This window comes from Pleurodeles waltl, chromosome 4_1, assembly GCF_031143425.1.
Source record: "Pleurodeles waltl isolate 20211129_DDA chromosome 4_1, aPleWal1.hap1.20221129, whole genome shotgun sequence".
Taxonomy (NCBI): Eukaryota; Metazoa; Chordata; class Amphibia; order Caudata; family Salamandridae; genus Pleurodeles; species Pleurodeles waltl.
The window spans coordinates 595,634,309-595,647,244 of NC_090442.1; positions in this window are offsets into that span (position 1 = coordinate 595,634,309).

Consider the following 12,936-nt stretch of genomic DNA (forward strand, 5'->3'; position numbering starts at 1 on the left):
ACATATTGGCACATATACTGACTCTCGAATTCACACACTGCTTCTGTGACATTAATTCAAACACAGTTGTGCTATCTATGTGGTAAATGTCCTTCTGCTCACCGTTCTCCTCAATTAGCTACAACCGCTGAGTCAGATGATGAGATGGCGGCATCCTCTCGGTGTACAGACCCCTGGTGGACCTGTTGACAATGGAGGACAGACACATTATCATCACATACAGACTTGATTGTGCCACAATCCAAGAACTGTGTGCCCAATTGGAGCCAGATCTGATGTCAGCTATCCGCCAGCCCACAGGAATACCCCCTCTAGTGCAGGCCCTGTCAGTGCTCCATTTCCTGGCACGTGGTTCCTTCCAAACAACAGTGGCCATGGCATCAGGGGTGTCTCAGCCAATGTTCTCCACTGTGTTGACCAGAGTGTTGTCTGCCCTGCTGAAACACATGCGCAGCTACATCGTCTTCCCCCAGGTGGAGAATTTGGCCACATTGAAAGCTGACTTCTATGCCCTGGGACATATCCCGAACATCATTGATGCCACTGATGATACACATGTGGCATTCCCCCCCGCAGAAATGAACAAGTGTACAGGAATAGAAAAAGCTATCATTCAATTAATGTCAACGCATTGGCAGACCAATGCATCTCCAATGTGAATGCCAAATATCCTGGCTCAGTGCATGACGCATATGTCTTGATGAATAGCAGCATCCCTTATGTGATGGGGCAACTCCAGAGGCACCGGGTGTGGCTATTAGGTGAGGCCAAGGCCCCCACACAGTATAAGTTGGGGTCTGAGTATGGGGTTGTCCCTAAGGGTTAGTGTGTGTCTAACAGTTGTCCCTCGATATTTACAGGTGACTCTGGTTACCCCAACCTCTCATGGCTACTGACCCCAGTGAGGAATCCCAGGACAAGGGCAGAGGAGCGTTACAATGAGGCACATGGGTGAACAAGGAGGATTATTGAGAGGACCTTTGGCCTCCTGAAGGCCAGGTTCCGGTACCTCCATCTGACAGGGGGATCCCTGTACTACTCACCGAAGAAGGTGTGCCAGATCATCGTGGCATGTTGTATGTTTCACAACCTGGCCTTGAGACACCAGGTGCCTTTTCTGCTGGAGGATGAGCCTGGTGATGGTCTTGTGGCAGCGGTGGAGCCTGTGGGCAGTGAGGAAGAGGAGGCAGATGAAGAAGATGTGGACAACAGAGGAAGAGGAGGCAGATGAAAAAGATGTGGACAACAAAGCAAACATTATACAGCAGTACTTCCAGTGACACACAGGTAAGAGACTGTAACTCCTCTTCACATTTCAGTATACTTTTGGACATTGTACATGGCAGCCTCTTACCCTCTGTCTATGGCCACTGACTGTTCCCTTTGGATTACCTTTTTTCAGATCTGTGTATCCCATTCTGGCTCCTGCTCTATGTACTGCTGCCCACCAACTGTCAAACATTGGTATAATTCAATTAATACAGACATTGCAATTCTTTGAGAATGTTGTAAGAATACATCTTTCCAGTCATTAAACTGACTCCAGTATGGTTTATATTTCAATGGTGTTTATTTTTTGTGCTAAATAGTATGGGGGTACGTGCAAGGGGCTGGGGTCATGGTGGAGGAAGGTCCATGGTAGAGTCCAGTCTCTTGGTATTACAAGTGCATTGTCCAATGGGGCATAGGAAGGGGAGTAATGGCAGTTCAAGGTGGACAGGGTGACATAGTGGGACAGAAGGGTGACAATCAGGAGAGTCCTATTTCCTGGCGGGGGTCTTGGCAATGTTCTCTGGCTTCTGCCTGGATCGCAGGGATCGTTTGAGGGGTGGTTCTCCTTCTGTAGGGGGTGGGGTGCTGGTGGCCTGTTGGCTCTGCTGTGGGGCCTCCTGCCCACTGGCGCCGGCGGAGGTGGAAGGCTGGTCCTCGGTTTGGCTAGTGTTAGGGGCCCTTTGTTGTGCCACTGCCTCCCTCATGGTCTTGCCCATGTCACCTAGCACCCCTGCCATGGTGACCAGGATGGTGTAGATTTTTGTGAGGTCCTCCCTGATCCCCAGGTACTGTCCCTCCTGCAGCGGCTGGGTATCCTATAACTTGACCAGTACCATGCCCATGGTCTTCTGGGAATGGTGATAGGCTCCCATGATGTTGGAGAGTGCCTCATGGAGGGTCGGTTCCTGGGCCTGTTGTCCCCCTGTCACACAGCAGTCCTCCCAGCTTCCCTGTTGTCCTGTGCCTCTGTCCCCTGAACCACAGAGTCACCTGCCCACTGCCACTGACCCCAGGTCCCGGATCGTCCTGTGTTAGTGGGGCTGCCTGGGGTCCCTGTAGTGGTGGACACACTGCTGATTGACGTGTCCTGGGGACAGAGATATTGGCCCGCTGGGTGGGTGCTGTGGTGGTGTTTCCTGAGGGGGGGAGGCTCTGCGGTGAGTTAGGGCTGTGGCAGGGAAACCGACTGTCCAGAGGTCCCTGATTGGCCAGGCTGGTCATCGTGATCCAGGCGTGCAGAGCTGCTGTCATCACTGTGGGCCTCTTCTGGGGGGGGGGCTGGTTGTTGGTGGCACCTCCTCTCCGATGACGTTGGGTAGGGGTCCTGTTGGGATGCAAATGCATTGTTATTGTATCTGTGTGTGCCATCTTGTGCAATGGGTGTGTTTCCCTGTATAATTGTGCTTTCCATGTCGCCTTGGCCTTGTGTGATTACTGATTGTGTGGGCTGGGTGAGTCTCTCTACTGGGCATGCTGTGGTGATGGGTGTCCATGCAGGTCTGTGATGGGTGTCCATGCATTGTTGCTGCATGAAGTGCTTGGTATTGGGATGTGTGGGTTGTGATGGTAGGGTATATGTGAGGTGATGGAGTGATGGGAGTGAGGGTACGGGTGTGGGTATGTGATGGCATGCAGGTAGGGTGGGGGATATAATGGTAAAGATCTGACTTACCAGAGTCCAGTCCTCCTGCTACTCCTGTGAGGCCCTCAGGATGCATGATTGCCACGACTTGCTCTTCCCATGTTGTTAGTTGTGGGGGAGGAGGTGGGGGTCCACCGCCAGTCCTCTGTACACCAATCTGGTGTCTTGAAACCACGGAACTCAACTTCCCCCGTAGGTCGTTCCACCTCTTCCTGATGTCATCCCTGGTTCTTAGATGCTGTCCCACGGCGTTGACCCTGTCCACGATTCTCCGCCATAGCTCCATCTTCCTAGTAGTGGACGTCTGCTGCACCTGTGATCCGAATACCTGTGGCTCTACCCAGATGATTTCCTCCACCATGACCCTTAGCTACTCCTCAGAAAACCTGGGGTGTCTTTGGGGTGCCATGGATGTGGTGTGAGTGATATGTGTGAGGCAATGTGTGGGGTGATGTTTTGGGGTGTATACTGTGATGTGCGTGGATAGTGTATGAGTGATGGTGTTCTGTGCCTCTGATTGAGTGTGTGCTCTTTGCTTGTCTCTCTGTGCTTGATCTCTTTTTTTAGTTGTAAGGGGTTGTGGGAAGTGTGGGTGTGTGTTTTATAGTGGTGTGAGTGTGTGGTGTGTGTATGTGTCAGGTGTGTGTATTTTTAATTGTACAATGTGGTGTGGTTTTGTAAGTGTGTGTGTATTTTGAGTGCAGCGGTGTGTACCGCCAATGGTTTACCGCGGTTGAAAGCCCACTGCGTTGATTTGTGGGTCGTGATACTGTGGGCATATTCCTGTTGGCGTGACAATGTGGGTTTTGCTATCGCCAGTTTATCACTGACCTTTGGTCTGGCGGACTTGTGTGGGTGTCTGTATTGTGGCTGTCTGAGTCACCAGATCCTTGGGGTCTGTGCACCTTCCCAACACCTCCACCACAAGACAGCTCCAATACTCTGATTAGATTTGTCACAGAGTCTAAGAGGGTCCAAGTGGGGAAAAGGGGATTAGGAAGGGAACAGCTGGGAAGAAGACCTGTTGGAAGCAAAAGGTTAAAACACACAACATAAAAATTACATCTCATGAAATCAGTACTATGCTATGACTATAAGCATCATCATTCTGAAAACATGAACAACCTAAGAATAGTCTTAAAATAACTAGGATTTTAGATGACTGAATACCTGTGAGGGAAGCAAGAGAGTTTAGATAAAACTTTCAGATTCAAGTACTTTCTTTAGCATGAGAATCAGGAAAACAATCTGAGTAATTTCTGAACCAACATATGAATCTTAACTTAAGAATACATATCAGGAACACGCGGCATTACATGTAGAACTCTGGTCTTTTGTGTTCTCTCAAAACATTGAAAAATGAATTGCGCACATTGCAAGTTTTTATATAAGTATTAAACACCATAGAAGGATTGTGCACCATGAATAACACAACGTAGATTCAGGGAATAAATCACGCGACTTGTCAACTCGAATACTACCAAGTAAATGCCTTAGAATGGTAGCGCACAGTAAATAACATAAAATAAAACACGAGGAAGGAATTGCGCGTCTTGCTGATTAGAATGCCACCATGTAACTGCCAAGAAATGGTAGCTTACAATGAATATCAAAGGTTAAGTCACTAGAAAATGAACTTTCTTGAGGGATTGTGATGGGCAAGGTGTCAGGATGGTAGCCAAACAAACCAAAAAAGGGTGTAACGCCAGTAGAAGTGTGGAATGAGTTATTGTAGGCTAACTCAGCTAACCAGTCAAGGCAGGCCACCGGAACAGGAGCTCAGAAAGTTGCTGCTGCTCTGCACTGGGACATCTGAATAGTAAGCACGTGGAGCTGGGCTGGCTCCCTTTTTTTAGAGTCTTGGCCCAGCCCATAACCACACCCAGGCATGCTGCAGGGAAAGTTTCTAAAAGTCCCTGGAAAGGGACCACACCCTGACACTCTGAAAGCCTGCAGCAAAACATTGCAAATGAACAGTATTTATAAGCACCTTAAAAATAAGTCTTCAGGATTGAACTCTGCAATGCAAAAGGTTAAACAACAACATATCAGCACAATGCATAAATTACACTGTCTTGAGAGTGCTGGGTTTTTGCATTCTAGTCGCCCGTAGAGCGCGCACTGCCCTGGTGTTGACAGTGGCGGCATTCTCTGTGTGGGTCATAATACCTGTGGCGGATCACCGCCACGGGCACGGTATCTTGGTGGCCGTCGGCACGGCGGTAAGCAGGATTTACCACCAGGATTGTAATGAGGGCCACAGTGTCCTAGCACAGTTGCACCAACATTGTGCACACATGGCCTTCTTACAGGAAGCACACCTTACCACACCGGAAGTGCTTAAGTTGCAACAGAAATGGTGAGGACAACTCTTCCATACTTCTTACTGCGCTTTTGCCTAGGGGGCAGTCATCTGATATGGGCAGGAATCCCTTTCCTGGCTCAAGACACTAAAATGTATACGCAGGAGTGCTATTTGCTGCCACGGGGCCTACTTGTATTCCTTTCCCACATCTCCACAGTGTTATTAGAATGGGCCCATTGCCCTTAGGTGTTAGGTTGGGATTCTAATGCTGTTCTTGATTTTAATATGGACTGCTCACATCCCCCCTTGCCAAACACTGCTCCGATTCACCAGGCCAGGGCAATGCAACAGTGGGCCGGGGGTTGGGACCTATCAGACGTATGGCGCAACCGCAACATAGACTCCAAAGAATATTTCTTTTACTCCCCCCCACAAAAGCTCCATTTCCACCTGGCCCTGTTTCTGTGCACCTCTCAACTGCAACCCCATATAACTCATGCCACATACTTAGGCAAAACACTGTTAGACCATAACCCACTAGAAATGATGCTCTTCTGAGGTCGTGTGCCCGCACCGATACCTACTTGGTGCCTCCAACCTACGTTATTGGAAGACATAGTAATCCAGGAGACAGGCCACCACTATTGATGCCTATTTCTCAGAGAACACAGGCACGACTTCCTTCCCACTGGTTGAGTGGCAGACCTTCAAGGTGGTGTTATGAGGGGACTCTATTGCCTCACTTGCGAGTGTACAGGGGGAAGTACTGAAAGTCTTTACACAAATAGAAAATAACCTGAGCGCTCTGGATCAGGCGGCAACACGTGGTGAAACAGATGATGCTCAACTACAAACTGCTCAAGTCCACCATGCAGATGTCCTTGAACACCTCAGGGTCATTGACTACAGGTCCTACACTCAAATTCTACAAATGGAAGCAGACAACCCTGGCGCCCTTCTTTCTAGATTAATTAAGCCATAACAATGATTAACACCTATTCTATCTATACACTCCCTGCACCCAGGCATGATGGATACACTGAAAGGTATTAATGAGGTGTTCTGTTACTATTATGCCGACCTATATGCAGGTCCGCTGCCTACTGCACTGGCTACCATATGCTCATTTTTACACCAAAGCACCCTCCCTCAGGGGGCAGAGGCTGAGAGGGAGGCGCTGAGGGCCCTGATTGCGGTAGCCGAGATCCAGGAAGCACTTAAAAAGTTGGCTCACAACATAACCCCACGTTTCGACAGACTGCCAGTGGAGTTTTATTCTACATATGCCATGCATCTGATTGAACCACCTTGAGAGACTGTATAACAGTTCACTAGAGAAGGGAATGCTTCCCTCTTCAACCTGGGAAGATGTAATGACCTCGCTCCTTTACCCAATAGCACCTCCTGCAGATATGTCCTCCTACAGTCTCCTGCCCATATTAAATTCTGAATATAAGCACCTTAATAAAGTACTTGGGCGCCACCTCCTCCCACTTCTTTCCTGGCTATTGCACACAGATCAAAGTGTCTTTGTTCCACTTCGTAGTACGTCATTAAATGTACGTTGGCTGTTTCAGCTGATGGATGATACGAAACACCATTAATCCCATGCCGGCTGCTTGTCCCTAGACATACGGCAAGCATTTCCTACCCTTAGCTGGGATTATATGCTAGCAACTCTGGAGGCCCAGAATAAATTTGTTGGGTGAAGCTACTATATTCCGACTCCACGGCCAGAGCTAAGACTGCCTCACAATACTCCGCCTCTTACTGAATATACTGAGGAACTAGGCAAGGTTGCCCCCATCTCCTCTTTCATTTGTATTAGCTATGGAGCCACTCGCGCAACACCACTGCCACTGCGCAGGGGAATGGGGGATCGTGCTAGGCTGCACTACGCACTTGATTTTGTTATACGCGGATGATATGATCCTATATTATAAAGATTTGCGGAAAGATATGGGGTGAGCGGCAAATATATTATCTCAATATGCAGATATTTCCAGGTTCCAAATTATTGCTGATAAGTGGTACGTGTATTCCTTTAGCAGCAATTACCCAGAACTGTCGATTGAGTTTGGACCCATGACCATTCCTACATCACATGTGTCTTTCTGGTATCTCAGCATCAATATATACCTCAATCACACTGACTTGTTAGAGGGGCAACCTAATGTGGGCATCTACAGCACTCCATGCCGCGCCCCCCCAGTTGAAAAATAAATATAATTGGGCCCCACCACAGAATTTTTCACAATTATTTTATAAAGATGGCAGTGTTTAAATATGTCCAGAAGTATTTAAACATTGCAGTTAAATACTGTTACCTTTTTAAAAGTGCATTAACATGTTTCTGCTTGAAAAAAAACACTTATCTGTGTAATGCTTCTTTTGGCCAGAGCCTGGCGCCCTCCCTGGGATCACGTGAGGCCCCCCTAGGGCGGCCCGCTCCCCAGTTTGAAGACCTTTGACTCTACCTCTTTCTGTATCCGGTAGGGTGGCACTAGCAAAAATGGTGGTATTACCGCGTGTTTTATACTACTTTGTTAATCTGCCACTCCTGGTAGTGCCTTGTTTATTCCAGTCGTTGAACTCTTTGCTGAATGACCTTAACTGGGGGAGAGGCCACGGTCGAATCAGCCTGTCAAGGTTGCAGTTGCCCCCTGACGAGGTAGGACAGGGGTCCTGATTTTAACGCCTGTTGCATAGTGGGACAATTGTAATGGCTATCTTACTGGCTGGCCATAATCTGGGAGAGGTCAACTACACAGCTGCAGTGCTGAGGAGGGGCCTGCTACACCGATTGCTGTGACCGAACCCCCCTAAGACTCCTACAGGTGCTACTTTGATGTTCCGTATTGCCCTTGCATATTGAAAAAATGGCGATGAGATATACGGCCTAGTTGGTCCCACACGTACTGAATGTGCCGCTCTGCGGGCTTCCCACTCCCTCTGGTGCTGTAACAGTCTGGGAACAAGAGGGAGTCCGATCCATAGGAGACTTGTTCAAGGGCGGCATGTTAATGCCACATTCAGACTTTATGCAAGCTCATGGGTAGCCAGAGACTCTGTTCTTGACCCATGCTAAAATACTAGGTCATAGTCGCAAACACTGGGCACCTGACGGCACAGAATCAGTGACACAGTAAGTTTTTCATGCCCCCTCATATAATGGGACACGGTAGGCACTTTACCCAATGTTTGTATCAGGGACTCCGCGCGCACCTCAACATATCATTAGACCTGCTTAAAACAAAATGGGCCACCGACATTCGGCGGGACATTATGCCTAGGGAATGGACCTTTCTTCTGCAATACTCTAAAAAGGTATCCCGTGATTCCAGATTTAGGCTGATACAATTCTTCCTCTTTCATTGAGCATATCTTACACCACATAGACTCATCACGATATGCCCTTCGGCCCAATGCCGTCGATGTCATACCCACGACGCCAACCTCATACATATGATCTCGTCGTCGTGCCCTTCCCTCTCACAGTAGTGGTCCGACATAGGGGCAACATTTACAGACATCACAGGTGTCGCTATGGGGAAAACACCAGACTGATTTATATTAGGCCTTTACCCTAGACCCCGAGGCTCTAAAGTAACTTCAAGCTTTGTGAATCTGGTTACGCTCTTAGCAAAGCGGCAGTTAACCAGGTGTTTGGAGTCACCCCGGTTTCCTCCAATTATTTCCTGGAGAGAAGAGGTGCTAGAAGAGACCCCTAACATTTTATCTTCCCGGCTCAGGAACCTCTCGCCCTCACCCTTTCCCTTCCCCCCTACACCAATGTGCCATTACTACATAGTTAGCCCTACACAGACCTTGATTTTGATGTGATTACTGGCCCCAACGTTGATTACATACCCGCACTTAGTTTAGTTACCAATCAGATTGACAGAAGTCAGTTTTTGAGGGCGGATGGGAATGGGATGGTTTTACACAACATGGCATAGTTGGGCTGTACTGATAATGGTCTGGATATCTTAACTGTACAAGGAAATATAGACTGTATTACCTACCTACTGTAATGTACGCCAAGATACCTGACTATATATATATAATCAAAGTGATACGTTTTATCAAAATGCCAATAAAGTTTGTGTTAAAAAAAACTATAAAAAAATCAATAAACACATTAGACAAAAAATGTAATAATACATTAAAACTGTAAACACAATGGATCATATAAACCATATCAGTTCAGAATAGCATACTATTACAAATAATTACATTTTCAAAAAATCAAATATTACAATAAAATATATATTACAACACACATAAAATAATAAAAAATAAAATTTAAAATATATTAATAATACGACAATCTAACATATTTAAAAATAAAATAGAAATGCTATTAGCTTTCATCAAAGAAGGAAATACCTGAAAAAAATGTTATCTTCTCACGCAGTAATAAAATGTTCCTTAAAGCAAACTGAATAGACAAATTTAAACCTAATTAGCTGAACACTATAAAAAATAGCAAAAAAGCATCACTATTTTTTACAGGAAAAACCTAACTACAAGAAAAGTACACTCAGTCTGCTCTCTTTCTTTTATTGTCAATATTAATACTTAGATACTAACATAACACTTCGAAAAAATGAAGTACTATCTACTAAAACCTCCAACTCCACAGTCGCAAACCTGGACAAACGAACTTGCAAAATAAGTAAAATAAAAAACTGTTATAAAAATAAAACAACTCCTTTATATTAAACATAAATGTAAAAAGCCACTGTTTCGAAACAAAACCTACCTTTTTAAAATAAAACAAACATTTTCTCTTCAACAAAAAAAGAAACTGCACCTGACCCAAATCACAACTACATCAAGGACAAATGGAAGAAAATCAAGTGCAACTTAAAGCCATATGTAAGTATAAGCATGTTTAAGTTATGTTAGCATACGCAATACATTATTTTTTTTAAAGTATTAATATTCAAATTATATTACTGTCTGACAGAATTACCAAATGTTGCTCTCTGAGCTTCAAACTTGTAAAAAACCAAAATACCCACTCCCCCAACAATAGTTATATTCCAAATATAACACAAGCATAAAATACAGCTCTACAAACATAGTACAAAATAAAGCAACATTGGCAATAACACACTGTGAGGAAAGGCCTCTTTTTGTCATGGTTAGCCCCCACTTTTTGCCTGGTATTTGATGTAGTCTCAAAGTTGTTAGTGCCCAGGGCCCCTGCCAACCAGGATCCCTGGACCAGATCTCTTTCCCAAAACTGTTGTGATGCATTGGCACAATTGGCAACACCTTCAGCTGCCACCATAAGTCCCTAGTAAATGGTACTTAGGTACCCAGGGCATGGGGTACTAAGGGTCCGACTGCAGCACAACTGCCGTGGTCAGAATATGGCACTCAGACCGCCACATTGGCGGCGGTCTGACTGCCATTCACAAGTCTGGCAGTCAAGTGACCGCCAGACTCGTGATGAGGCCCTGAGTGTCCAGGTGCAACCCTACCCTAAAATGCAAACTCGACATGGCACACAGCCTCTGTGCCCTGTCCACTACACACTAAATGCAATATAGATAAGTCACCCCTCTGGCAGGCCTTCCAGCCCTAAGGCAGGGCTCACTATACTGCATGTGTGGCCATACATGGATGAGCAATATGCCCCCACTGTGTCCTTGCCAAACCAAGGACATAGTAAGTGAACAGAGAAGCCATTTTAGATGCATGTGCTTGACACTGGTCAGTACGAGTTTCACAGCTCCATGATGGACACTCTGAACCCTGGGTTGTTTGGTATCAAACAACTCAGAATGATAAATCCATACCGGTACCAATGCTGGAATTATTACAAAATGTACCCAGTTGCCACCTTTGAGGTGGTCCTTGCAAAGCTAACTAACACTAGCATTGTTGCTGCATGGTCACAACCTGCCTGCCACCACCAGACAAGATTCTGGAACCCTGGGGTGAGAGCTCCTGCTTTCTGGGTCCATGTACAAAGCTCTTCCTGGGTAGAGGTGTCACACCTCCCTCCTCAGGAATGTGCACTGCCATGCTAGCAAGCTTCAAAGGGCTTGCCGCCTTTGAAACTCAACCCCCAAATCTGCTGCTAGCAGCAGATGGCTGGCCCCATTGCAAATCCCCACTTTTGACGGGAGCAATGGCGGGAAAACATACAAAGGACAGGACGAGTGGTCATTCCCCACTTGCACCATCCATAAGGTGTTGCATGCGAGGTGACCCCCTCCATTTTATTTTCCTCCATCTTGCATGGAAGGGAAATAGCCAATCAGGTGTAGGGAAATGACCTCTGCCTGCAGGATGTGGTCACTTAGTGGGAGTAGCCACCCTAAGGTGGATGACCCATTGGTCACTACTAGATACTCCGCTAAGCACCTAGTAAATACAGTATTTACTGAGCACCCCTAGACCGGAGATTCAGGGCCTCATTATGAGTTTGGCAGGTAGCGGAGGCCGCTCGCCAAACTCTTTAGGTCAGAAGACCGCCAGTTCAGTCTTCCGCCCACTGACCCAGCAGGAAACTACCCACAACATTGACGTTGGCTTGTAATTGAGCCGGTGGCAATGTAGTGGTGCGTCAGGTGCAACACCACCCATTGTGCTTTTCACTGCCTGTAATTCAGGCAGTGAAAAGCACGATAGGGCTGCCCATGGGGGACACCAGATACTGCAGCTGCACCACATTTCACCTGTCAAACCATGAGGACAAAACCTACCAGTGTGCTGAGTTTGGTTACAAACTTCAGTGGCTGAACCGTGCAGCAGCCACAGGTACTGGTCACTCTACAATGGGCACCCAGAAGGACACTCCATTGCAGACCGAAAAAGGACCAGGAGGAAGCTCCAGTCGAGGGACTTCAGGAAATACCAGGGCCTCCCACCAGGACCTGTAAGCGACCCTCAAAGAGATCTACCTCCTGCTTTCAAGGGCACCTTTGCACACAGCTCCTAGCTCACCAATTCGCTCTGCACCCGGTCATCCTATGCCCTGCACCGAAGAACCAGCTGTGTTCTAAGGGTTCCCCACCCTTGTAACCTCGACACTCCAAGGGCACCCACCGGTCTCACCTTGAAGTCCACCTGTGCAGTGCTTTTCCAAGTGGTCCCCTGCAGTGGCCTTGCACCAGCTTCAAAGACCTCATGCAGCTGCTCCCGTCGAAACCGAGAGCCACCCAAACTTCTCCAGCGGGTCCACAGTGCCCACCGATGACCTCAACCTATATAGAAAAGGAGACATTGGTAAACGCATTACCTGATTTTATATGAATTTTTAAAGTATTCCTCCATTGATTCCTATAGTGCGCAACTACGCACAGAACTGAGACACTTTCTGAACTTTAAAAATTCATAGCTTCAGAAGTACTTACCTGATTTTGATGATCTTGGTCTTAAAAAGTTTATACAAATCAGAAGTATTTTTGTAAATTGTCATGGGCAGTGCAGGGGACCCCTTGTGGCCCCAACTCTGCCTTTCTGCCATCCTTTTCATTGCGAGGACCCTGCATAAAAAGGCTGAGAGAAAGGAAAGTCGTGAACAGCACAGCAGTGCTGAACTCAGCACCACCGTTGCTGGCCATGACTTTCACTACCGCCAACCCATCAGGATCTCTGATCCTGACGGTGGTGACGGTGTTGTGGTAGTCCGACCCCAAGAATGGAGAGAAAGGGCTCCACGTAGCCTGTCAAAGGAAGGACGAGAACGCTGTTCCGT